The sequence below is a fragment of the Cupressus sempervirens genome, chromosome 2 (genome assembly GCF_028749045.1).
Source record: "Cupressus sempervirens isolate cs-2001-9-10 chromosome 2, ASM2874904v1, whole genome shotgun sequence".
NCBI classification, from domain to species: Eukaryota; Viridiplantae; Streptophyta; class Pinopsida; order Cupressales; family Cupressaceae; genus Cupressus; species Cupressus sempervirens.
The window spans coordinates 127,348,145-127,376,002 of NC_143119.1; the positions used below are offsets into that span (position 1 = coordinate 127,348,145).

At 36.9% G+C, this 27,858-nt stretch overlaps 1 protein-coding gene across 3 annotated transcripts in view; it reads left to right on the top strand.

The window, feature by feature from the left end:
* Positions 1-843: 843 nt before the first annotated feature.
* Positions 844-27,858, top strand: part of LOC149571367 (dual specificity protein phosphatase 1B-like) — a 173,130-nt gene continuing 146,115 nt past the window's right edge. Inside the window, exons 1-2 of one of the 3 annotated variants that reach the window (XM_089812908.1) lie at positions 844-1,115; positions 8,058-8,231. The gene's annotated coding sequence lies outside the window, so the exon portion shown is untranslated. The remainder of the gene's footprint in view (positions 1,116-8,057; positions 8,232-27,858) is intronic. The other 2 variants (XM_089812909.1, XM_089812907.1) reach the window with 2 other exon arrangements.

The following is a 27,858-nucleotide window of genomic DNA, read 5'->3' on the forward strand; positions in this document are numbered from 1 at the left end:
CCGAAAAAAAACAATGTAGAATTTAACAAATGCTTATAAAATATTTGAAATTTGACTAACACTCAAATAATATTGAATCGCAACTATGCATTTGACATGTTTTTCTTATTTTTTTTGTAAATAAATGAAGAATTTTTTTAATATGATGGTCTTGAAAAGAAATTATGTGTATATTCATAAGCTTATGCAAATATATCACACTACCCGATTAATAAATATTCTAATTTTTCCACATAGAATCTTATTATCTAATAATTTCTCTATCATTGTGTTAACATGTTTTTATACTCAATGACATTTTACATAACTTTGTCAATGTTAATCATCATTGCACCCTATACATTCAATCTTTCTTACATAAGCAAATTTCAAATCTCTAGGGGTCCATTTGGTTCGTAGAATTTAAAAACCTAGGATTTCTACAAAACTTGGTTTAGCCAAATGAAGGTTTTGCAAATCTTCATTCCGATTTTTGGGATTTCACTTGAGCCGTTTGTTTCACTCAGAAGATGCATGTGAAGACACATTTTTACACGTAAGCTTGGAGTTGTTGAAGGAAAATTTTAAAAAGTAGTCCAATTTATTGTTTTTACACTCCTTAAAAATCATAATTAGGGTTTGATATTTAATTCATACTTGCTAGCAGAAAGTTGGAAACTCTGATTTTGAGGCAAAATTGGAAGTCTTGTATGCTAATTCCATTTTACCAATTTTGAAACAAACGCAAAAAATTTGAAATCCAAATTTTGAAAAACCCAGTTCGTGTCACCTTCCAAACCAAAGGGACCCTAAACTTTTTACCAATGCCCGATTATAACACATACCGTACCTAACTATTAGCCTAATTATTGCACGCTACTAATTCTACATAGCCAATAATGAAATTTACGATCCCGTGCGGCGGGATCACTCGGTAAATATTGAATGCAGTCCTCATTCTCGACAAAAGCAAACGACTCAAGACGAGAACCAGTGAAATAAAGACACCCTAAAGCTAAAATAATTACCAACGGACAAACAAAAAAAATGCTCTAGTAGCCTCTACTACAACCAAACAAAAGTCTTAACCCTCCAAAGCATCCCGCCATTCTTGACAGTTCCCTCAAATTAGACGTGTAAGTATCGATTCACCCCCTACTTGTACCAAATTTGGTTGCTATATATAGACATCTTTTAATTCACAGGATCATTTCAATGGAATATAGATATTCTGGTCTTCGTTTCATCATTCCAATTTGAAATTCTCGGCTCATATCGACAATCTAAAATTGAAGAACGTATTAGTTGCATGCAATGCAGTTATTGTAATTCAACGGGTCTTATGAAAATGGGTTTTGATGTGTTTGTTGATTTTTAGACCAGGCTTTTTCTTAGGAAGACTGGTCTGTGTATGTTCTGAGGATTGAAATATTTATTGGATACCATATAATTTCAATCTCTAGTGCTGTGGGATGTAGGAAAATTCATATAGTCGAATCAGCGGGACTTGCTTGACTCTTTGCTGCTCTAGTTATCGAGACACTATTGCAAAAGTTTAGATCGAATCTTAAGAATAAAGTTGACTCTCTCTGCATTTTTTGGCTTTTTTCATGCTCTCAAATTATCAACTTTTGGAGGGTTAGACTTCAAGGCGATGCAACAGAAGGATGCTTTTCTAATTTAATTGATTTTCTAAAAATAATGTATTAAAGCAAATATTCTTGATGACACCAACATCGTTTTCATATGAATTACAAAAATGATTAGATTTAGATTTAATCATTTGTTTGTCTTATCAGTATGCTGCTTCTGGTTGATTGTGTTAGTATTTTAGCATCAATGTTTCGGATCACACTCTATGATCCATCATTAGGATGATAGAGAGCAGTATGATCCTACTGCTCTCTATCATCCTAATGATGGATCATAGAGTGTGATCCGAAAAATTGATGCTAAAAGGATTAGGACGATCATATCCAGAAACAACATATTGATTAGCTCAAGAATTGTGGTAATATATTTAGTTTTACTCCTATTTGTCTTATTTTATGTTTAAGAAAAAAAATCATTGTCTTCAAAGTGAATAGATGGATATAGTTGTGTTCATTTCATTTATTTTACGACCATGTTCTTTTTTGAATGAGGAAGATTCTCTAACCACTTGTTTATACCTCCACTCTTTTAATATCTCCCCATCACTTTGCGATCAAGGATCTTCTGATAAGTTTCTGGGAATGGACACTTCTTTGGGTTGAACGAGAGCTTTTTTTTTCCTTTACATTGACATGGATGTGCATCGTGTAACACTTTTACATACATCTCCTATTTCACATTAGTTGACCTATAACCAAGAAAGAGCTGAAAATTAAGTTTGACATTCTTTGTGGGAACAAAGAGAATGTCTGTTCATTGACCAATCTAAAGTTTTTTTCTGATAGGTGCCTAAGCGTAGATCTTTGTCATTATTATTTGCTAACATAAATTATTATTAAGTGTTAAGCTTGAGTAGACTCGAACCCAAGACCTCCCAAATGAGAGGCTCACAATTTACCCTTGTGTTGTAGGATTTTGCCTACCAATCTAAAGATTTATTAAATGCTATGCATAGATAGCCTTTCTACTACAAATTCATCTTCCTAAAATTTGTCAAAGAATTGATTCAGGAGCATTGAGCTTGGATTTTGTGGACCCTATGTTTCGCACGGTAAGGGTTATGTTTGGGACCTCTATATGGACCATGTACAATGTGCGCATAATGATTGGAGTTATCATAATGTAGTTAGAACTCTTTTGGTGGCTGCTGGTAATGTGTTCTTTATTTCTTGGGTGTACTTTGGAGATTGTTTCCGCGAGCTTCGATTTGTGGGAGTTGGCTTGTGCGATCTTCGATGTGGATTGTCGCATGGCGTGTGGGCCTATGTCTCAGGCTGCGTGCTCTTATTTTATCTTATGAATTAGTTATGATTGTAAACTTAGGGCCTGTCCTAAGTGTTATTTAATCTACTACATTGACTTGTGGCTTGAGTGATTATTTAATGTAACATGTTAGGCCGACTTGGTATAAGTAGAGGGTGTTGTGATATCTAGAGTAGTTAGGAGCGTCTTGAAGGATGATAGCTAGGAGTTGGATTCTCGTGTATGAGGATTGAGTTGCATTCCTCTTTGTAATGGTCATAACCCGAAAGGTTTTTCAGCTGGGCATGTTGGATGTAAATCTTATGATTACATTATGAGAATATATGTTGTTTTTGATTTGAATCTCTGTGATATTGCTTATCTTTTGCTGCGTGGTTATTTTCTGGGGACCAGGTCACCTCCAAGTGGGGTACACCCGAGCTTGCACTACATCAAACAATATCAGAGATGAATTCAAACTTATGCTAGTTGTGTGGTTTTAGATTGTCTGTGGAGCCCTAGATCTCTTTGTTGTGAGGTGGTAGATTGTGGTTCTGGCTTGCAATTGCAGAGAACTCGCATATGGATATTTTTGGTTGTGAAACCTTGATGTGACAAGATGGAGCTTTCCTTGAGTGAATAGATTGCCGAATTGTGGCAGGTTGCAAAGATGGAAAGTAGATCGCCGAGTGTGAGGCAACTGGAGTCTTGCAATTAGATCGCCAATGTGAGATAGTTGCACTTTGAGAGGAACCTAATGGATAAGTTGGATCAGTTTTGGGTTAAGCTCAATTAGAGAATTGAAGAGGTGATGGAGTTTTGTTTGAGTTGGCATCTACCAATCAGAAAGAGAGTTGTCTGGCCGGTTAGAAGGATGGTTCAAAGGAGAAGACACTTTGCTGATGAGGAAGAGTTAAAGGTTGACTTTGTTGAAGATGATGAGGTATGTATTGATTTTCATGAGCAGATGTATGGATCTGATATGGAAATTGCAAAGCATCTTATTGTAGACAATGAGATTGCTGATAATGAGATTTGCATTTGTGGTAATGAGAATTTACATATGGACATGGATTTGCATATGGTTTCTGATCTGAATTTATATGTTGCTGCTGAAATGATTGATGATGTACAAGTTATTGCTAATATGGTTGACTTGGATTTACATATGGCTGCTAATGTGAATATGGTTTTGGACTCACATGTTGCTTCTTATATGGTTGGGGATTCTATTGCTGCTGATATGAACATGGATCAATGTGTTGATGATATGCATGTCGCTATTGATGTGGAGTTGGATTTACATGATGTGGATTCATTTATTGCTGATGTGGTTGAGGATCTACATGTTATTGATGGGGATTTTCTTGTGGTTGATACGGTTGAGGATTTACATGTTTCTACTATTGTAGATTTGGTTTTGGAGTTAACATGATTTTGCTGACATGAATTTCATGTTTGAGGATGTTACTATTGCTGGTTGTGATCAGTTACAGGAATTGTTGGTGAAGCATTATGATGTTCAGTTTGTTCCTGGGAGTGAGCATGCTCATTGGGTTGTTTAGATTCTTATGATTTTGATATTTGAATGGATGTAGCAGAGATGGTTGATGTGCAGATTTGTTTTTTTGTCTGAGAAGAATTGGAAACCTTTGGTGAAGATGAAGTTGAGTTCAGAGATTTCTTTTGGCATCAAAGTGTGGGACACACTTTTCGATTTACCCCGGGAATCTGATGTTGGAGCATCGAGCTTGGATTTTGTGGACCCTATGTTTTGTGCGGTTAGGGTTATCCTCTCTATGGACCTTGTCCTATGTGCACATGATGATTTGAGTTATTGTATTGGAGTTAGAGCTCTTTTGGTGGCTGTTTGTAATGTGTTCTTTATTTCCTGGGTGGACTTTAATGATTGTTTCTTCGAGCTTTGATCCGTGGGAGTTGACTTGTGCGATCTTAGATGTGGATCATTGGATGGCATGTGTGCCTATGTATAAGGCCATGTACTCTAATTTTATCTTATGAGTTAGTTATGATTGTAAACTTGGGGCCTGTCCTAAGTGTTATTTAATCTGCTAGGCTGAGGTGGCTTGAGTGCTTATTTAATGTGAGCGTTTTTTTAATGTAATCTTGTCTGGCTGACTTGTGGCTTGGTTTAGTATAAGTAAAGGGTATTGTGATGTCTAGAGTGATTCAATTTAGTATGGAGTAGCTAGGAGCATCTCGAGGGATGATGGCTAGGAGTTGGATCCTCGAATATGAGGATTGTGTTCCATTCTTCTTTGTAATGGTTGTATCCTGGAAGACCTTACAGCCAGGCATGTTGGATGTAAATCTTATGATTATATTATGAGAATATATGTTGTTTTGGATCTGAATCTCTGTGATATTGCTTATCTTCTGTTGTGTGGTGATTTGCTGGGGGCTAGGTCACCTCCAAGTGGGGTACAACCAGCCTTGCATTGCATCAAGAATGAACTTGTGCTATTTCAGGCATCTTTTTCCTCAAGAATTGAAAAATGAGATCAATTCTGAGCTGAGTATCGTCCAACATTCTAAAAACAACTATGAGACTTTAGATATGATACAGGTTAATATATTATTAATTTATTGCATATGCCCTTTCTGCATTGATAATTCAGGTTCATCTTGTATGTTCGGTCACCTGCAAACTGACACCACTAGGAAGTAACTCAATTTTATGGAGGTGAAATTTAGAAAGAACCTTTTAAAACTGTTTTGACTCTGGAAGATCTTTATATGCTTAAAAAATAATTCTAATGGTATCACCAAGTAACATGCTTCTGATCTGGTTCAACACAGACTAAGGATGGCTCATCGTTCTTCAAAATTTATGACATTTAGGGTTTACAAATTTTATAGTTTTACACACCCCATATCAAATCCTACAGTATAATTGGGAAGTCTATCTTCTTGTTTTTCAGCATTGTCTTCCTTGCCTTTTTCATCTTCTTCCACTAAGTCTTCTGTTAACCTTTCTTTAAAGAGCATATACTTCCATTTTCTGTCACCCGTCTTTCCATGTTAACACATTCTCTTATCTGTTACCAAGATTAACATCTACTTCCTGCTTGTGTGTGTTTCAATATTGACCATTATTGACAATACTGGTTGTAATCTGAACCTTTAGACCGAAACATGTTGCGAAGCTTGATACTTTTTGCATGTTTTAGTAAATTACTAAATAGTTATTTTGTAGAGGATATCATCTTTTTCATATATTCTTCTGTATGTACAACTCACCTGTCCATTGGTTCTATGAGCTCTTTTTCATACTTATCCCATTTGAGTTGTTTTCAGAACTTTAAACTTCGTTGTTGTGCACCTTCTTAATGATTAAGTCTGTACAACCCTACTACATTTCAATGATTTCATCAGTTAATGTTTGTGCTGCAACATAATGAACTAAAAGATGGTAAGGGATGTTTGGCAGCCTACAAATTCAGGTTTCTTTTTAAAATTCCATTCTATTCCTTGGATCCTTCGTCTATCTGGGTCTGTTTTTCTTCATTTTAGGTTCACTAAATCATCTATTCCATTGGTTTAATTTCTTGGACTGTGCATCCTATACAGTATTAAGTCCAGTGTTTGAATACACTTGACCCCAACATCGTAACTTATCGTTCAAGTTGAGATTGATCAATAATTTCAGACTGACATTTGCAAGAAGAATTTCAATACTTTGGAAATGCAGTTTGCCTTCATTTTGATTTTGCAACAAATTATTTTTAATGATAATATTGACATCATCATTTTTCTCTTTGAAATGTGAGTTTAAGGCTTTAAAATTTGGGCACAAGAAAGCCAGAGACTAAGGGAACACTCTTAACCTGTCAGCAGGGCTGATACTACAGCCGTTAGCCAACCATTCAGAATTGTCACTGCTATGAGGGTGATATCTACACGATACCATGTTGATGGCTGTAGACTTCTTGTATCATCTTTTTCCTGGGTACAGTCTGTTTGTCTCGTCGTCATCAGTTGGTCCACATCAGTTAGGCTGGGGTCCAATGGAGGGGGGCTTCCTGAAAAATAGAACAGTGTCCACTGAGATATGTTAGGAATGTTTAAAGGTGAGTGGTCCCATGAATCATATAGTGTATTGTAGCCTAAAGATTTCAGCTCCTAAATCCAAGGAAGTTGGGGAGATTTTAAATTTAAAATATTAAAAAAAGAGTAAAAATTTTGCTTTCTTTTAAATATTTTTTTTTTTTGTTTGGAAAAAAATGAGCAGATTGTTGACATGTGGCATAATTATTTTCTAAGCCAGTGGGGTTATTTCCAGCTCCACCCCATTTTCACCCACAAAAATTAAGAGGTCTTAAAAACAGGCGCTCCTATTTTGGAGGAAAATATTCTAGAATCTAAATAATCCTTTAACCTCCCAAAAAAATTCGCATTGGAGCTCGCTTTCCTAAAATAAAGCCCCAGCCCTCTCATGGGACCCCTGCCTTAATGGCATCAAACAATTACTTGGCAAGGATTCACAGTTACAGTTTTTTCCCCTAGATTCTTAAGGATTTAGATAACATAAGCAGATTGTTTGTTCAGTGCAAGTATGGGTAAGCATGGGCTTGAATCAATGATTTTGAAGAAGAGATTCCATTGAAATCTGACTTGGTATATGCCAAGTGGGAACTCTTGTCGCCAATGGTGAAGGGACTGCCCAGATCATCTTGAAGATATTTTTGTGCAAATCACAATCTCAACATGCCTATGCTAGTGGTAGTTTTTAAAGACATCAATCAATATTCATCTAGTTAGCTTGGTGGAAAATTGTACTTGTTTCAAGTAGAAAGCTATAGTGACGGTAAATAGTCACAGCAACACAAATGGTAGAATAAATTCTGTAGTAGACTAAGCTTGCATAAGATGGCATTTCAGGTAGATAAAGCAATAATGTACTCTAGATATTCAATAATATTAAGTTGTAAGGTTGGTGAAGCTGTACATGCAACAATTTAAAGATGAAGTGCCATCAGGGTCTGTTCTGCTAATTGCTAGCACAATCTACGTGGGAGATCTATCTGTATTGTCTGTTCCATATTTTGATGGGTTCTCATATATTAATGACATCAAACAATTACCTGGCAAGGCTTCACAGTTGCAGTTTTTTTCCCTTGATTCTTAAGTATTTAGATAACAATAGCATATTGTTTGTTCAGTGCAGGTATGGGTCAGCATGGTGGCATGATCTTGAATCAATGATTTTGAAAAAGAGATTCCATTGAAATCTGATTTGCTATATGCCAATTGGGAACTCTTATTGCGAATGGTGGCCCAGATCATCTTGAAGATATTTTTGTGCGAATCTCATGCTCAACATGCCTATGCTAATGGTAATTTCTAAAGACATCAATCAATTTGTATCTGGTTAGCTTGGTGAAAAATTGTATTTCTTTCAAATAGATAGCTATTGTGATGGTCAACAATCACAACAACACAAATGGTAGGATAAATTGTGTTGCAGACTAAGCCCACACAAGATGACATTTTAGATAGATAAAGCAATACTGCACTCTAGAAATTCAATACTATTAAGTTGTAAGGTTGGGGAAGCAGTACATGTAACAATATTAAGATGAAGTGCCATCAGGGTCTATTGCTCTGCCAATTGCTAGGACATTCTATGCAGGAGATCTACTTGTATTGTTTGTTCCATATTACGATGGATTCTCAAGTGGATGATGTACAAGTGATTTTATTATTTCTTGTGAAAAATGCACAATGTTCCATAATATCAAGTTTATGGGATTCTACTCATATCTAAATATCCTTTCCCTATCCGTTAATGTTGTTCATGAGTGCATTTCATTGCTAGATAACATTTCCCCTAGGCCTTATGAATATACTGTCAATGATATGCTTTCCAATTTAGATGGTATGATATATCTCTGCTGTAACTTGTAATAACACTTATTGATTTTTGTGTGTTTCAAGTTAACACTTTCGATGAATATGTATATGATAGAAGAGACATGTCTCTCGTATATACATGTCTCTTGTTAATATCTTAACTCATATTAGTTAGTGCTTTAACATACATCACAAATGATATTTGCTCAATGTATTATCATAATAAAAAATAAAATATACCTAATAATAATTTATATATGTTTATTATATCGACATATATATATATATATATATATATATATATCAACTTAATAATTTATGATCAATAATAATATTTGCTCCTGATAATAATAAAGAAGAATAGATATCAAATGTTTAAGGTTGATAGGCCTTTCAAACATTTTCATCCATTAGAATCATCAGATCGAAGCTACAATCATTAACACTCTTTTAGCTAGGGAGGTCGATTTCTATCTAAATAAACAACATAGTATACCAATGTTACCTTATGGTAACATCAGGAGTATGGTATGCTCAAGAATATCAACCATATGATATCACCATACTTATCTTTTCTTGGTATTTGCACTAACATTACGTCTCATGATGTCTACCAGAGAATATATCTGCTCATGGTGTATGCATCGATATTATGTCTCATAGTATCCACCATGCCATATCTCAGTAGTATAACTTATAGTAGTATGAACACTACTTAGTTACATAAGAGATATGCACTATCATGATCTCCATAGACATCATCCATATGACATCCATCATGATAGTAGATTAAACTATTGTTAAGATCATCACCTTACAATAGTAACCACAAGTAAACTCTATTGAAAGTCACCTCTCAAGAAGTTTTCACAAGATCAGGTAATAACTCACATGACATTCACCATGAACTGTATTAGAGGGTGGGTCCACCATGAATATTCCTAGAGGGTGGAATAAGGGTTTTCACCTCAAACTTCTTTCTCACAGAGAAAGATGCATTAAGGTACATCACAGGTAATCACTGATGCCAAGGCTCCCTTTCTATAAGGGCTCATATCCATAACTCCGAGCTTGTCTTCAATATTTACAAACTTCACTTTGGCAGAAGGCTTGAATAAAATATCGGTTGTCTGATCTTAAGTGATAGCATTCCAACTTCCAAGTATCCATCTACAGCTTAGGCATTCACATAAAGGCCTTTTAGTCTACACATATGGAACTTCATCTCATGAATCATAGTCCTTTGATGCTGTAGTTTTCTGATCAGTAGAGAATCCATCTCGATATGGTCTATTCCTTCTGAATCAGTATGACCAAGATCCTCAAAAAGTCAACTGAAGCATATTCTATTTGCTCCCTCTGTCACGAAAGCATACCTTGATTCCTAGTAACACAAGTTAATGTACTAAACTATGGATTTATCCTTAGGCTTGGCAACACCTGACATTCAAGATAATATGATTCCCTTTTGAAGCTTCAGGTACATACATCAACCTCTTGACTTCTTTGTACAAGGTTGCCTCTAATGAAATGACAAACTCCCTTTGAATTTGATATAATCAAGATCCTCATCAATCACTTTAAGCAAATCCTCTAGTTGCTCCCTCTAATGAAGAGCCCCCTTTGTCTTGACTTTGTTTCATCATCCCATATGCTACCATCACCTGCAAAAAAGCCTTAGCAACATTCCTAATGCACCATTCTTCTTTTCCTGCAAGATCGTCATAGAGACGAAGGAAAAGAACAAGAGCATTACAAGGCAAATGACTCTTATAGTGCATAGAGAGATATAAATAAGAGATTAACTACAAAAATAAAAAATGATATTCAAGAAAGAATACTTATCTCACTGTAATGAGTGAAAGTTGGCTCTACTGGCTATGTTGATGAAAGTAGAGATGCTCTTTTTATCTTTATATTACATGTTTCACTTTTTTGTTTGGTCTTTCTTTTCCAATATACTCTTTTGTATTTTCAAACAATATATCAAATGCTAAAATAAATCTTGAAAACTCACAATATGGAAAGACAATATACTGAAGCCTTGAATTAACAAGCAATTTTAATGATATTCAAATGATAGCGTCAGCTTAACTGGTAATTACAATTCATAAATTTAAAGAACTTGGTGATTCCCAGCCTTGATCGATTTGCAGCAGTTTTAATGATCCTTTGAATTTTGCATGCCCATTCACCAATTCTCTATACGGCTGACCTGTAGTGTTGCAAGTACGCAAGAAACTCCATGCCCAAAATTGTTGGCAAACAGAGAATAAAAACACCTAACAAGGTTTTCACTTATAGCAGCAAAGTGGTTCCAAGTTCTGGGCAGCGATTGCAAGGGTTAGACACCAACTTTCCACACTTGATCACAACCAAATTGCAGGTCCACACAGCTAATCCAATCGCTGTTAAATGCAGTCCAATTCGGGTTGGAAAATCTTCCCAAATTACCTCAGTTAATGCTAGAAATCAGAAAGCTGGACATTGGAAAACGAAATAATTATTCACCAAACTCGCAGGCAGAAATTTGCACCAATAAGCTGAAATATTGTGCGCTTAATGGCAGAAGTGCTAGCCGCCGAAATAAAAAATTAAACAAACACCAAATAGCATAAATAGCAATGCCCAACAAGATATTAAAATGGCACACACATCAGTACTTCCAACCGTCGGAATTCTTCAGCACATAATCACTTCCCAGCCACAGTAAACACAGTAAAGGAAGATGTCAAAATAATTTCCTGAATTCGACTGCTTCACCTCAGCAAACACTTCACTTCTCAGCCACAGTAGCAACAGTACAAGAAGGCACTAAGAAACTCAGTCCAAATCCATTATACTTCAACAGTGGATTGAAATTCACAAACTTCAGAAACCCTCACAAGAGAAATAAAAAGCAATAGACAATTGGATGCTTTTCTCTCCAAATGGGCTCACATTTATGACACAATTCAACTCTTAACTTCTTCTTCACACTTATAATACGATTTATAAATTCCCTTTGGCTCCCAAAAATGACCTTTTCAACCATATTATTATACCCTGAAACACAAGGACATTGTTTCTTGTGCCCAAGATTTCAAACTTTTCAACCCGGTTCCAACGATCTATGACACTAAGGTGGCCAATAAACAATACCAACAAAAATAACAACCTTAGCATATTTAGTTGAATAATAACTATAATTCATCCATCCTACAAAAATGACTGAAGAAGCATCAAAATCGAAATCTGACAACACATGAGTGATCCTAATGAAGAAAGACGATGAATGAACCTAACGGGATGACTTAAAAATAAAGGTTTCCTCCAAGATTTTTGGAGCCAAAATTAGCAACCAGAAATAAAAATTGATAGCATCACTCAACTCCTCTAACTCATATGACCTCATCAAAACCAATTGCTGACTTACTGTAAATATTAAGTCCCTCAAAATAGAGCCAAAACTCACCATAGGCCATAGGAGAGCCTAATAACTCCACAACAAGGTCCTCTAAACGCTAGTATCAGCCTACAAGGACCCAATAATAGACTGAATCCATCAAATCTGCCACAATTCAAAAATGGGGACATTACTGTCTGCCCTCCCTAAGATTGCTTGTGCCCAAGCAATCCTGGAGCAAAAACAAACATCGCAGTCCACTCAAATCCTAAGGGTACATGTAACATCTGGATTTTTCGGGTCTAAACTAATATGTAACATAAGCATAGAATACAGTTATAACTTCGATTTCATAAGAAGGCAATTACATCATTCATGTTCATGTGAAGAAGATTACCGTTAAAGTCAGTTAAACAAAATTTCTTAACTAAATATTTGAAAAACTTTTTAATGAAATTACTTCAGAAATTGAAATCACATACCTTGGAAAACTGAGACTGAAAATCATCTAAGTATGCTTCTGCAACCATTCGGGTTAGTCCACAAATACACTAACAATTTCTCAAATCGACTGCTATCTCAAAATTCATTTGATGATTACAACTATAATTTAAATTAGGGCATCACATATCATCTTACCAATTAGGGCATCAATTACCATCGGTTTATTTAGGGCTTTTGATACCGCTTTACCACTTAGGGCTTCCGCGACCACAGAATTCAATTAGGGCATTCGCGACGACGGATTCTATCTAGGGTTTCCGTGACGACGGATTCAATTTAGGGCTTTTGCGACCACGGATTCAATTAGGGCTTTCAATACCACGGATTCAGTTAGGGCTTCTAATACCATTGTATCAATTAAGGTTCTAGCTATCACACAATCAATTAGGGCTTCGGATTTCTTTTCCTTCGATTTCTTATCTGTGACAAATTCTCAAGATTAGATAAATAATTATATTCAATATTCATATATATAAAAGTAAAATACAATGATATACTTCAATTTAATCTTACCTCCTCATAAATAAAAATGATAATACTTGTTTCCGATAAACAATTGATTGCATGGCTTAACTCTGTCTGATGCATAACCGACATCTTGGGAGAGGCGAAACATTGTCAGGGGCTTTACCTCCCAACCTCGGACCACAATATATCCCCACACGATCTTCAATGAGAAAGGCTCTCCCTACCCGGATTTGACAGGAAACATCATTCCTTCCACTGAGCATCATGATATACAACACGCCATACGACTTGGCAACAAAAGATCACCATAACAAGAATATGCATGAGCAAATATATATATTAGTTTGTTTATGTATGAATGTATAGGTTACTGGTTTCTTTCTTGCTTTTCTTTTTCACAAGTTCATCAACACCTCACCATAATCAGGCCATCAGGCCGGTGACTTCTTGGTGCCTGAACAATTAACCCTTTTTCTTTTTTGATTTGTATTGTATCTTATTCACGTTAATCTAGCTCTCAGCCTGGTGAATTCCTTGGTGTTTTGGTTTAATATCCTCTCTCAACAAGAATTATGTAAATATATATAATAGGATTGATTCCATCTGGAATGTCAATATTTATGCAAACAAATTTCAATCATTATCTATTGAGTCATTTCACATGAACGATTATAAATGGATGAGAAAACCGACAGACTTTTAAGCTTAAAAACAATAACATACTATCACATGAATATAGCAGACTGAATAAGCAATAACATATTACCACAAGGAAATATCAGACTTCAAAGAGGGGATTACAACATCTTTATGCTTTAAACAACGTTTGTGTTTCAATGGAAACCGACAGACAAAAGTGAAAGATTCGACAAGCCTTATGATGAACCTATATCATGACATTATATGCTATAATAAGGGAAATCGATGATCAGAGATGTCAACCTAAGGATGGGATTTGATATCGAACTTAACAGGAAAAGAGTAAAAAGAAAACCACAAGTTGCATTACTTGACTCTGTTAAATATTTGCAAGTAGCCTTGGTTTTGGAATGTATCCGTCAATCCATATGAGAACGTGGCAAATTAAATGTTCAGATTTAGTGGTAATAATAGGAGCTAGCGCGAACTACAGTTGTAATGCTTATGAACTTATGTTAGAATGGGGAAGATACCAGAAATTAACAAATATTTAAGGAGCTTCTTTCACTGCCGAAGAAACGGGAATGTAGAGAAAGACTTTTGATCGGCAACGATTGCTACAATGGTCATTAAACACTTGAGTAGCATTAAGGATGTTGAGGCGTGTAAGTCCCTTTCGAACGAATCCATTCTCACCATAAACAAAGAAGGGCGTTAAGTAAATTTCAAAGGACCCAACTGCTATTGCCGGGATTAATAATAGAAATCGGGTACCAAAAAGATTAAAGGTTCTCTAAAAAACGATCACCGAGACTCTATTAAAAGGATGGCCTTGGCTCTTGGGCTACCTTCAATTACAAGAAGCCATTCGAATTCCTAACAAATCGAATTTGAAAAGGGAAAAGAATAAAGGAAGAAAATAAGAAGTTGAAAAGAGAAATTATAATAATTCAATTATTATAATTTAAACATTACTAAACATCATTCTAATAATTTATTTAAGTATAATGATGCTAATTCATTTTAATATTTAAAAGCACAAATTTAAATATTTACAATTAAAATCCTTAAGATACATTTTATAAATAATTTAATTATTTTAATTAAAATATTTATTAAACAACTCAATTATTATAATTAAACTATTTATTAAAATAACTCATGCAATTCCACAGATGTATTCTGTTCCAAGTTGCTAGGTCCTCTATCTGTCTGCCCAGTGATGGTGACGCCTTGCCTAATTCTTTTCGGACCATGCTTCCACCCCTTTCGGCATGCTCCCTGCAAGAATTTTCTCCGTAATTAAATTATAAATTATATAATCATAAATAATCATAACAGTTAACCTTTCATCTTAATTCTTTGAATTCGCGATTAACAATCAACTAACATGTCATCTTCACTTGAAATCTCAACAACTACCTTACCATTTCGCCAGATTATATCAAATTAAACTGTCAGCTGACTTCATACGAACCTCAACGACTATATTTCAAGTTAGGTCAAAAAATTGGGATGTAACAGTACACCTGCGCAATATCCCTATCATGCACAACCGACTCCTGTAACACTAACACCTAAATAATTGATATCAATGATAGATTCATCTAAAAACTAATTGTAGGCACTGATGGAGAAAACAACCTATTGGAACTCAGCCCCACTGAAACACCAACTTTTTCAACACTTGAGTCCCCATCGAATTGACACTTACACCCAACTGCACTGTGGAGATGATAACAACCATAGGTACCTGAAACACTATCGCTAACTCCAACCTCTGCCAAGTTGTCTAGGGTGTGTCGATACTGCAAGTGATCTAACTTGTAGCAGCCAATCCCATCAGCCAAAGATGGTACCAACCCATCCCATATTGGATGGTATGAAACTAGGGCCAACTCACATTGGAGTGAAACCAAATCCTCTACCTGTGGGTCAAAAGCAAAATGATGAACACTCCTCATTGTGTAATGCCAATAGAAAGCTCCAATCTTTGTTAGAGGCTCATTAGTACCCAATCAGAAATCAGGAGATGGTTCCAGTCTCTAACTTCGAACTACTACTTGGGCAAGATCTTGGGAAACCTTATTAGCAAAACTGACCACAAAATCCCAATTGGGAGGCATTGTAGACAATGTCTCTACAATCTTCCTCACCAATCGTTGAATACGATGAGAGCTTTGAATAAGAGTACCTTTAGACGCTCTGCATGGTCTCTCCTGCAAATCTGAACCCTCTGAAAGGTACTCCATGATGCCTTTGTGCAGTAGAAATAATACGAGGAAGCATCAACCTGCTCCCCTGTAATCCACAATTGATCCTGTTGAAACCTAGGCACTGCCAATTGCCCAATGCTATCAGCTGTATGAGATGAACAAATAGATTTGCTTCCGATAGAGGGAAACAAATCCCCATGAGAGCTCATCCCCAAATCAGATGGTAACATGTCCAAGTCCTGTGAAGAAGTGGAAGTAGTGTTAGGAGATGGCACACGACTTTCTAAAGGATCCACTATTATCACTACAATACTATCAATAACCTGCTTTGCACCATTTGTCATTGTGCTAACTATTGGGGAACCTTGTTAGAAAGTAAAGTCCACCAAGATAACTGGGGGGAGGTTGAATCAGTTATACAATTAAAACAACTCCTAATATCTTCTTTAATTTTGAAACATGTAAATAGTAGATGCAACAACCATAGAAAGATAACCATACACAATAACACTAGATTTGTTAACTAGTGAAACCCTTAATTAGAGGGAAAACCCCAGTGGGAATGATGCCCATAAGATGATGTACTAATATAGAAATTCCTTGTGAAGGATGGACCTTGTTAGGAGTCAATGAAATACAATCAGTACATATGAGTCCTTGTTAGGAGACTTTGAATCCCTGTTAGGAGATTCCAACCTTGTTAGGAGTTTTGCCAATCCTATTAGGAGTTGAAAGGAAGACAGATGGACCTACTGTCCAATAACTTCAGTACTATCCTCATTGAATAATACAAGTGTGCATCAACAACTGTCCGACAACAACTTATCTTGCCAAATATAGTTCCTTGTAAGCTTACTGTTCCTCAACGGCACCAATCACTTGTCTGATCCAAAAGATATTCACATTCAAACTCGCACATCACAATATGATCTCACTGATCTCACAATTCACACTCTACCACAAGGAAATGACCCTTCCTTTATACCAAGTCCTAAAACAAATTATCGAGTCAACTTTGAGGCTTTCCCAATTTACAGTTATAAAGATATTATATTACATGTTACATTACAATATTACATCTTTTTACAATTACAAGCAATTTATCATCTTATAGTCTTCATAACTTTCCACTCGTTGATCATCTGATTATGCATGTGTAACCAAGCCATCTTCAACATGTCTTCAACCTCTGTCTTAGCTCGCTTAACCAGATCCCATCTCTATTTAGGAGATAAAATCCAAACAACAGTAATCGTTTTCCAGAAATGTTGTCTTCACTAAATTCTTCATAACTCAGTCCAAGCTTCATATTTCCATACGCGCTCTTAAATGTCGCATCTAGACATACTATAAAACATAATCTCAAGTGCACATAAGCTGATCTTCAATCCTTGAACTGTACGAAGCCAATATCTGTTTGCTGCTCTGTCAATCTTCACAGAATAAGTAATATGTTGACATAAATGACAAACTTAGTCATGAATGTAACATGCAATCACCAAATCATGTCTCCAATACTGCTAGAATACTCCCCCACAAGAATACCAACAACATTCATGCTAACAATCCTGGCACAACAAGAAACACTCCGCAATCCTCCACTGCTGCTCTCATCTCCTTTGCATCTACTGCACTCCCATCCCAGATGGATGCAATTGCCTCATCATTATATCCATCACCCTATTTGTGGAAGTAAACTCACCACCAACGACCACTATATGTAACTAAACTGGGTCTGGGGCTAGTGTGGATTGAACTTGCTCTAACTCCATGAAAAACTCATTCAAGTGTAACTGTGACTTCTGTAAAGCCAACCGAGTACACTGTAGAGAGTCCACAGTCACCTCAAGCTCATGGGTGAGCTCAACCACCTCCTCTCTCCCTAACAATGTCTCATAACAAGTGCTATCCCACTCAAGGAGGCAATCTTTGTTAGCTACCAACTGAGAATAATTATGCTTCAAGACCCCGACGGCCTCTCGAAGCGAATGAACCTCGGCTAGGGAAAGCCAATTATCACCGTGCTCATCTATCATAGGAGCACCCCAACTAGATGCAATTAACATCTGTCGAATAACATCATAATGCTCAAGGGCTGAAAAGATGTCATTGTCACTCACCTTCAGTTGTCTAGTCACATGATGTCTGTGTAACCCCTGACTCATAAGTAAGCTCTCCGTCTTACTAATTGCACTGTGATAGAAAACCAAATCCGAATTGCTCACCACAAGATTGCTAACCTCCTGTGTGTTACCGTCCTTGCACACATTTGCAACTGAGGTACTACCACTGGGTACTGTTGACACAAAAGTTTGCACCCATGCTTAGAGTGTTATTGAGCGACTTCGTGTAACATGGAAACATCCTCCAAGTATGGGACTTGCGCTCTAAGGTTGAATCTCCAAAGAAGGCTAGCTTCCTTACAATTAGGATGCACCTAAACTACTGCTTTGAGGGAAAAGGGAGAACGAATGCATAAAAAGAAATTACTGAAAGCTAAGTTGTTGGTTTGGATTCTAGTTCGAAATCCACTCTAATTTTTTTTGGGTTGGGTTTGGGTTCGTTTTGGTTTTGTTTGTACAAGAATTTTTTAAAATAATTTTTAAAATTTATATATATGTAAAAATATGTTGTAGCAAATAAGGTCATACACCACTATGCTAATATAAAGCAATTTAGCAAAATACACCACCACATATATTAGGGATTTTGTTCGAATGACATGACAAAATGTCAAAATACACCACCATATGAATGTTTCGGTTCAAAAACGTTAAAACAACAATGTCAACATTAGTAATTAGTAACTAGTAATCAGTCATAGACTCATATGTGATCAAATATCAATGTATAAAAAATCATCAAATAATTTATCATTAGTAGACAGTTGCTGATTAGAAGCACAATCATTGTCACTAGCATTAGCAGTCTCAGCCGTAGCCTCAAGATCAGCTCCATTAGTACTATGTATCTCAGGATCACCATCTTCAATCGCAAGTGCATCAAAGTGGACTTCGAATTTTGCAACCTCTGGGTCGACGTCCCATTGTTTTGCCTCCTCGTTTTTGTAGGTATTTTCTTTGCGAGCTGTGAGTCTCAAGTTTGAATGCACAAACACCAAGTTATTTGCTTTCTTGGAGTTAGTCGGTTGCGTTTTATTGAGTGGATGAAAGGAGTATGTGCTCCAGTTCCTCTCAAATGATGATGAATTAGCAACCTATCAGGATTTGCGAATTTACCAACAAGAAACTAGAAATTAGAGTTTTGAATATTTACCAACAAGAAACTAGAAATTAGAATAGTAAGATTAAAGAATGAACTTGTGATAAAATTTTGATGGCAATGGGTTGCAAGTGTTGGTCTTTGTCCATGGAAGTACCACCATTTATGAGCATAAACATTGTTCTTGTCTTCAAGAGTGTCAAGGTCACAATCGTCGGTGCTCACAAAACTCATAAATTCAGACCTCATTGCATGTCATAGGTGCTTAGGAAAGAGTCTTTGAAGGGCTGCCTTTTACCCTTGAGCAACTTAAAGATCTTTGTATGGAGCAACTCTAGTGGTACTCCCTTGAGGACTGATTGGCTATAGAACTTGGGGCTCAATGCAAAGGCAAGTAGATGCAAAGGGGTAGTCATTTTGTTCCATCTCTCTACCATGATTAGTTGTAGCTCTTTGAAGAACGTTTCATCAGGATCTTGCTCTTTCTCATTTATGATATTTCTAATGTCCTCAATCATGGAGTCAATGCCCTCATATACCTCACCCAAGCAAGGCTTGTCCATGTCAGTGTATCAGACATGCTCAATATAGACTTGGTGATCTTCAGAAGGTACTTAGCACAATCCCACCAAGGTTCATCTAGTATCGATCCCCTTATGGCAACTGCTTTGGCACTATTAGATTGCCTCCATACGCTCCAATTAGCACTAGTTACCATTCTAGTCAATGTGTGTTTAACCTTGACAAGCCGTCTCAGTACAATAGTGTTGGAGGCAAAGCGGGTCTCAACAACGTATTTTAAAATCAAAACAATAATAGATTAAAAATTTGAAAACATAGAAAGTTTACTAAAGAGACTATATTTCTAAAACATGTTTCAATTTTAAACAATTCAACTTACCTTCAAGAGCTCCAATTTCAAGAATTGTTTGAATATGGCTTGTGTCATATGGTGGTTTGTGACAAACATTTGGATCTCTTGTGCCTCTTCATACATTTTCTTTATCCACTCAACCTTAGTGCCAATTTTTTGCAGCATTAGATTAAGTGAGTGCACAACACAAGGTGTCCAAAAAATGTGTTCATACTGCTCCTCAACCAATAAGCCGGCAACCCTACAATTCTTCTCATTGTCGGTTATTTCTTGAACAACATTTTGAGGGCCAACTTGCTTGATAGCTTGGATGAGAATGTTTGCAATGAAAGGACCATCCTTTATCTCTCCTTCACAATCCACAGCTTTTAGAAACATTGCACCTCTTGTAGACATTGTAATAACATTCACCAAAGGACGGTTCCTTGCATCTTTCCATCCATTTGATACTATTGTCACACCTGTTTCAACCCATGAATTCTTGATGGGCAACATGGCATTCTCTATACGAGCCACCTCATCATCTAATAAAGTGGTGCGTATCTTCTCATAACTAGGGCCAATGAACCCGGATGGAGCCTCATTAACTGCCCTCATCATGTATTGCCAATACGATAAGCGAACAACATTAAATGACAATCCATTTGCATAAACACATCTAACTATGGCTTGATCAACAATGTCTCTAGCGTCATTTTGGAATGATGATTCCAAGGGTCCCACTGCTCTCTTGCTTACAATTTGATGTTGAGGAGGATACAAGAATGGATGGCCCTATGTAGGTGGCTCACTAGGAGTGGTAGTTGAAGACATAGATGATGTTTTCCCTTTCTTTAGAGGCCTACCACTTTCCAACGAATGTGAAGAATTTGCCCTCCCAATAGATTCCTCTTGCTTGCTTCTGTTCTTGAATGTATTTGTTTACAATGTGATTTGGAAGGAAGGTTTTAGGTAGCACTTTGTTTACTCTTAGCTTCTCGATGCAAAATTTGATGCCCTTTTGAGAAATAAAGCTCAAATGTGCTTTTACTTTACTTTAAGAGCTACTAAATTCCTCCTTGCAGTGGCTACAAATCCACACATAACCTCCTCCACCTAGCAATGGTCAAATCATTTGCACATGTTTCTAAAGTGGGGAACATCTGTCGATTTTGAAGTGGGGATTATTGGCAACAAAAGAATTTGCAACCATGATAGAATCTACAAAAAATTACACAACAAATAAAACAAAAAATTAAAAGTGAAAAAAACTCATGTATGTACACACTGTCAGATTGTGATGGATTCTTAGTATCTATCAGTAAGTTCAGAATGAAAAAACTAAGAACAATTCAAATCCAAGAATCTCAAAAACAATGAAATTATAATCTCAAATTTAAGAGAAATTAGAATCTCAGAATGCTATTCGTATCTAGTTTTAGTATCAAACTATGATGCATAAACAAGTTGCATCAACATGCAATATTATTATATTTCCCTACCTCTGTTTTGATCTTTGGAGTTGCAGCAGAAATTTCTGCCTCTATCTCTGTTATTAAAGATTAAACACAAACACAAAGTTTCCTCTGTTGTTGTTCTTAGGAGTCAGAAGTAATCGCTTAGCCTCAGCCTCAAAACTCAGAACATTAGAGTGAATCGCTGCCTTAGGATGAGTTTATGAAGGTGAATCTGCTGCCTCTCTCTTTGCTATTAAAGATTAAACACAAACACAAAGCTTCCTCTGTCGTTGTTCTTAGGAGTCAGAAGTAATCGCTCAGCCTCAGCCTCAAAACTTAGAATGTTAGAGTGAATCGCTGCCTTAGGATGAGTTTATGAAGGTGAATGAGTTGGTTAAAACAGCCGTGAATGAAGGACGAGTTTATGAAATATAAAAAATGAAGCCAAATGTTAAGTGCGGGCATGTTTTAGGTTTGAGTCGGTTGGACATTAAGCAGATACAACATATATTTATAATAATAAACTTAAAAAGTGCCTTTTCAAAACAAGTAAAATTTTAAAAAGTCAACATTTCCGATGGCATGCCCAAATTCGCTACGAAGTCGAAGTCATTCTGCTCGGGCTCTTCTGTCGTCTACCAAATTCGCTAGACATTCGCCTAAATTCAACTAGGGTGTGAAAACAAGAATGGAAATTCATCACGAAAACCATGAATTTGACATGAACTGGGATTGGCTTCGAATTACTTGCGAATCGAATGTCGAATTTGCTTATAGAGGGACGAATATGGTAACTTAGGCTGAAAGGGAAAGGGGGTGATGCACCAGATTGAAACATGGTTACTATCTCTGCCTATAGCTGCACAAAACATGAATAAAACACCCAAATACACATATATTGACTCCAATCTACTCTTCCAAAATTCACATGAAGGTAAAACTAATGAAATGTTGAAAGGAAACAAGTTCACAGTAGAACATTCAATAGCAGGTTAAACACGACATAAACTTGAAAGAACAAAAAATAAATAATCCATACAAGGCAAGAGACTGCACAACATATCAGACTAGCAAGCTGATGTAAAAAGTAAGATTTTTTTTCATGAAAGGTAGAAAAGAAATACAATTATAGAGCACAAAGCTACTGCAAGTGAAACAGAGAAGAACCCAAAAATTATTTACAACTTTGCTTTTTAAAGTTCAAGCATAACTAAAATGTAACATTAAAGTTCAAACTCCAACTACAATGGAGTTAAGATTACAGAGGTGAGAAAATGAATGAATATTAGAAAGAAATCTGATCTTATGTATACAACTTGCCCATTTGAAGTGACAACAAAAAGCCAAAGGAATGCGTCTAACACATAAAGGGATAAATTTGACAAATTTGATCCTTACAAGCAATAAATAAGCATGGAGATACATTGGTGTTGTGGAACAAGGCCCCAAAAGTTTTTGAGCATTAAAGAATCGACCTTGGAAGTGTGTTGTGGACGCAAGCAATTATATTGTGCTCTTAAAAAAACACAGGGAGGGATAACACGAAGTGTTAAGCCACTTGTGTACATTTGTAGAGTTGACCTGCGTGGAAAATATCTGATTTGTCAAAAAAAAGGGATGGCCGTCGATGAATATCTTTCCATTTGAAATGGATGACCCAGATAGAACAAAAGTTCTCCCAACTAGTGTTCAAAACATAACCGTTGATGAAGGATCCTTTAAAATCTGACGGTTGGTACAATTTTTGATGAATGGTGGAAGAATTAGCAAATTTTTTTGGTATTTCGCAAGCTACCAAAAATGACTCCTGTGAAACAAGGAAATGGGCTAACATGAATGTTAGCCGCAAATTTGACATGTTAACCCACTATGAAAGAATCCAACCCATTGAAGATCTCTCAGATCGATTATTTGTGATGGGATGAATGGGGGCAAAAATGGCCAACTGGTACCTTTATCGACACCTCTTTAGAAGAAGTGGAAGCCTTAGTTGTATCAAACTCCTCACATGTCTCTGCTCCCTCCTCAATAGTAAATCCTTGTAAACCACACTCCAAGGACCATCACTATCCAACAGCTCCTTTGAGTCATCACCAAGCATCTGGTAAGGAATACTAGACACACTACAGCTTGTCACATCCTCAAACGAATCATCAGAGGTGCTTATAGCATCCACATCTACTAATAGAGCCCCAACCGCTATCACCTGACTCGACAAACATGATTCAACATCGTGCTGTGAATCAATAATACTGGAGCATATTCCAATATCAACAGACTCCTCTGTAACACCGGAATCACGAGTACCATAGTTGGATAGCTCCATGCTTTCATTTGTCTCACTTGAGAAAGATGTTGCCGCCTACTCTGAATCAACATTGTGATAGTTGTCATATAAATTGGAGTTGACACTCTCCTCATAGTCTCCAGTAACAATCCCTTCCTTACGAGAGTTTGAACTATTAGTGGTAACAACTGCCTCAACTGCACCCGCACTATCCATAGCATCATCTCTGGAGTCCTCAAACTGCTGAAGCTCAGTGCTATTGACCACAGGTGATATTGACACATCCATGTCCCTGTGTAGAAAGTTCATCATCATAACCACATATAGGACTAGTGGGTGCCATACTAAACATTGGTACATTTGTGTCATGAACACCTACTGGGGAAAACTCAAGCCTTTTTCCTGCGTCCTCGATGGCTGTATGCTAAAAGTGGAAACCATGTATCTTGCTGCCCTATCCACTGTCACTGGATTTGACATTCTCGCCTCCAACCTCTTCTAATGTAGCTTAAGTCTTTTCTTACTCTCCCTCAAAGCATTCATTTTCTCACTATTTTCCATGCTACTCTGCTGACTCCTAGAACCACAAGTTCTTGTGTCTGTCCGTAGATGAAAAATGCGAGAGTGTTGGTCACTCCAAATACAATAGCAGATCTGAAATAATAATGAATTTTCTACCCCACGGGATGGCAGGAAGCTGCTCTAATACCATTGTAATGAGCCCAAGTTGGCTCTATTGGCTATGCTGATGAAAGTAGAGGTGTTCTTTTTTATTTTATTTTTATGTTTCACTTGTTTGTTTGGTCTTTCTTTTACAATATACTCTTTTGAATTTTCAAACAATATATCAAATGCTAAAGTAAATCATGAAAGCTCACAATATGGAAAAGCAATATACTGAAGCCTTTAATTAACTAACAATTTTAATGATATTCAAATGATAGCTTCAGCTTAATTCGTAATTACAATTCATAAATTTAAAGAACTTAGTGATTCCTAGCCTAGATTGATTTGCAGCAGTTTTAACGATCCTTTGAAATTTGGATGCCCATTCACCAATTTGCTATATAACTGACCTGTAGTGTTGTGAGTACGCAAGAAACTCCACGCCCAAAATTGTTTGCAAACAGAGAATAAAAACACCTCACAATGGCATTCACTTACAGCAACAACGTGGCTCCAAGTTCTGGGCAGCGATTGCAAGGGTTAGAAGCCAACTTTCCACACCCAATCACAACCAAATTGCAGGTCCACACAAAATCGCTGTTAAATCTAGACCAATTTGGGTTGGAAAATCTTCCCAAATTACCTTAGTTACTGAATGCTAGAAATCAGAAAGCTGGATGTTGGAAAACAGAATAATTATTTACCAAATTCGCATGTAGAGATTCACACCAATAAGCTGAAATATTCAGTGCTCAATGACAGAAGTGCTAGCTGCCCAAATCACAAATTAAACAAACATTAAATAGCATCAATAGCAATGCCCAACAGGAGATTAAAAGGGCGCAAACACCGGTACTTCCAACCATCAAAATTCTTCAGCATATAATCTCTTCCCAACCATAGTAAACTACAATGTTCTGTTCCAAATACACACAGGAGAGAGACAACAACTTCCCAATTTGCACGTGGGAAATGTGAAGCTCGCCTACGGTGTATAGACTAAAGGGTTACCAGATGCACAAAGATCGTAGGGGGATGTATGATAATGCCAGAAGTCCATACAGTGGTGCAAGAATGTGTCTGTATGGCATTGCTAGAATTTGTACGGTGATGCCAGAAGTCAATACGGTGTTGATGCCAAAAATTTGTATGGTGTTGCTAGAATCCGTATAGTGATGCCAGAATGTGTCCGTACGGTTGATGTTGGATGCCTTACGGTGGATGTTGAATGTTGGATGCCGTATGGTGTTGCCTAGAGTGTTGTACGCTTGATGTTGGATGTTGTACGATGGTTGAGGGCATTCGTATGATGGTATAGAGATGGCAAATAGTGAAGGGGGGTGTGTGAATTGAAATGGTGTATGGTCCGTACAATGGAAATAAGAGAGCCAGAGTGGTAGGAATGGGTTGGATGGTGACCCCTTCGCAACGAAGATCGGATAGAAGGGAATGGAGATGTAATGGCTAAGCCAGAAGGAACACCTCACAATGGCATTCACTTACAGCAACAAAGTGGCTCCAAGTTCTGGGCAGCGATTGCAAGGGCTAGACACCAACTTTCCACACCCAATCACAACCAAATTGCAGGTCCACACAGCTAATCCAATCGCTGTTAAATCTAGACCAATTTGGGTTGGAAAATCTTCCTAAATTACCTCAGTTACTTAATGCTAGAAATCAGAAAGTTGGATGTTGGAAAACAGAATAATTAGTTACCAAATTCACATGCAGAGATTCACACCAATAAGCTGAAATATTCAGCTCTCAATGATAGAAGTGCTAGCTGCCCAAATCACAAATTAAACAAACATTAAATAGCATTAATAGCAATGCCCAACAGGAGATTAAAAGGGCGCAGACACTGGTACTTCCAACAATCGAAATTCTTCAGCATATAATATCTTCCCAACCATAGTAAACTGTAATTTTCTGTTCCAAATACACACAGGAGAGAGACAACAACTTCCCAGTTTGCACGTAACTGTGAAGCTCGCCTACGGTGTACAGACTAAAGGGTTATCAGATGCACAAAGATTGTATGGGGATGTACAATAATGCCAGAAGTCCGTATGGTGGTGCAAGAATGTGTCCATACGACATTGCCAAAATTCGTACAGTGATGCCAGAACTCAGCATGGTGTTGATGCCAAAAATCCGTATGGTGTTGCCTAGAGTGTTGTACGCTTGATGTTGGATGTAGTATGGTGGTTGAGGGCGTTCATATGGTGGTATGGAGATGGCAAATAGTGAAGGGGGGTGTGTGAACTAAAATGGTGTATGGTCCGTACGGTGGAAATAAGAGAGCCGGAGTGGTAGGAATGGGTTGGATGGTGACCCCCTGGCAACGAAGATCGGATGGAAGGGAATGGAGATGTGATGGCTAAGCCAGAAGGAAACAATAATGAGAATATACTTGCCAATCGCAAATCGTAGAGTCATGCAATTAACATAGAATAAAGAATTAATAATTGCTTATACTAGATAGTTGCAGATCCAATCGCGAAATATAATTGCATACAAAGATGGTGCTGTAGATGTGCTAAATCCGAAGCAAAGTAATACATAGATGGAATAGGGTGAGGGTTGAATCCCACCGAAATCGGAGAAAGCCAAGTAGGGAAGATCTTTCACTTTCGAAATGGCGAACAATGCTGAACTCCAACAGGAATTTGCAATAAAAAGAAATAATCCAAATTGCATACCAACTACTACCTACATACTGTGCTTAAATACCCTTTAGAGGAACTTCTGAGGGTTTACAAAGACAGCCAATGGCAACACCTACGGAAACAATTAAAATAAAAATGGGTCCGAGTTATACTAAATCAATCAACCCATAAACAATGCTTTGATTATTTATTTATTTTATGACGGGAATGTTGGGTGGATATTTTGCAACCGATAGTTTTGTGAAAATCCAGTCACAAAATAGGTAGACCAGCCACAGCATATGAGACCAAGTCTCTCTTACATTAACAGGAAGGCTCCCCCTTCTCACCGTTCCTTGGATCAACTCAAGGTAAGCAAGAAGTTGAGAGATTTTGTGAGGGGTGTTACCAGGACAAAATCCACTTATCTGCGAAGCGAGTAATGGGTAAGATGAAATCTCTAACTACACTTCTATCTAATAGCTGGAAACAGTGATATTGATAAACCAACACTAACTCAAAGACTGATGGAAAGTGTACCAGTTTGGCTCTAAGTCTTGCTTGTTTAATTTATAAGAAAAATCACTACTATTGGGGTGCAAATACTTCCAGAAGTAGATGATTTCTATTCTAATCTATAAGAAAAACCTCTACCATTGGGGTGCAAAGACTTCTAGAAGTAGAGAATTTTAACTATTTTTTGTGAATTTGAGACGACAATACAAGCTACAATCAAAGCTTCCAATCTATGTATCACCACAATCA